Here is a 1477-nt window from a genome sequence, read left to right as displayed (position 1 = left end):
GGGGTCGATAGCAGAATTGCTATTCGTGGTGCGTTGTGAAAGGCGTTAACACTCTGCATCCAAATCGTTATGCATGAAAGGCGTTAACACTCTGCACAAAAGGAGTATTTTGAATCTGCTGATTGTGTGAATCTCTATAGTAAAATTCTGTGAGTCTAGGTGCGTTCAATAGCAGAAATTGCTATTTGTTTAATGTGTTGAAATCGAATCTGGGCCGACTGAAGTGGAGTTTATGATGTTTCGGTGAATCGATCATTTATTTCACACACTGCAAGTAAAATTGTTGTTCCATGGCTAGCATTCAAAAGAGATGGTGATTTAACATATATTGACAGCGCAGGTTTGAGTTCAATTCAGCAGAAACAAATCTGGGTTGAATTCTTATGTTAATCTGAATAGTTTTGTGATAAATCTCAGGCGCAGAAGATCTAGCAAGAGGGTGCAGAATTTATTTGATACATTGTTTATTTGAATTCATGTTATAATTGTGAATAAAACAGTGAAATGATATGCCATAGGCACGGTCCAGCAATTGAAAGGTAAAGGCGGAACGATGGTTACAAACCAGAAGCACGACATTGTAACAACCCAATTGGCAATCATTGCAAATGTTGAAGCGCCAGACATGGGCAAATTAACGCAGAGAGTCCAGACTTTAACCAGCGCGATATCAATGGTGCAAGAGGAGATATAGATATTGTGTATCTGCTATATCCGAGGATGCTCTAGTATTCCCCAAATCTGCGTTGCACTGCTGTGGAGGCTTGTGCACATCCTTTTTTTTCAATGAGTTATGAGACCAAATACATGCTTGCCTAATGGTCGGTCATTGCCCCTTTGTTTAACTTCAAGCCTCAAGAGTTGAAAGGAGCTTCTCCTGAACTAGTCCAGCGAATTATACCTGAACATGAAAGGAAGCACAACTTGGTATTATCAGCATAATTTTACGGTATAAGCTGAGCACTTGCACTAATTCTGTCTACAAATGTCCAGGTGATTATGCTCATGTAACACCAGTAACCAAGGCATTTCATTTTGCAAGGATGTCATTGCATTTGATTAATACTGGGGTAGTTAGCACAGATGATTTATATTCGGATAAATGTTGTAGTGTAAATGGTATGTACAGGGCTTCTGGCAGTACAGATCCGTGTGGATCTTTCTTTCCCGATAGTTTGAATTTGTGAAAATGGAGAACTGCTTGTATTCTGCCTCCTCTCCTGTAATATGGATTTCTTTTGCCTCTGGCTTGTATTTCATCAGTGTGATATCTTTACCAGTTTGCATGAAATTGCAAGCTGAGTGCAGCTTTGCGAAGAGATATTAGTTTGTGGCAGGAATGTGTTGCTTGAGTATATATGTTTTGACAACAACGGTCATTATCTATTGAAGGACCAAGAGAACAAAATCGAAGGATACGTTTCTGCATTACCAATGGTTGAAAATGTCTTAAAATAAGAGATTTGATTAAGAATTA

The sequence above is a fragment of the Pinus tabuliformis genome, chromosome 9, assembly GCF_031772625.1.
Source record: "Pinus tabuliformis cultivar Carrire ecotype Pingquan chromosome 9, CPIR1, whole genome shotgun sequence".
Lineage (NCBI taxonomy): Eukaryota > Viridiplantae > Streptophyta > Pinopsida > Pinales > Pinaceae > Pinus > Pinus tabuliformis.
The sequence above is the reverse complement of the archived record's forward strand: the minus strand, read 5'-3'. Positions refer to the sequence as shown.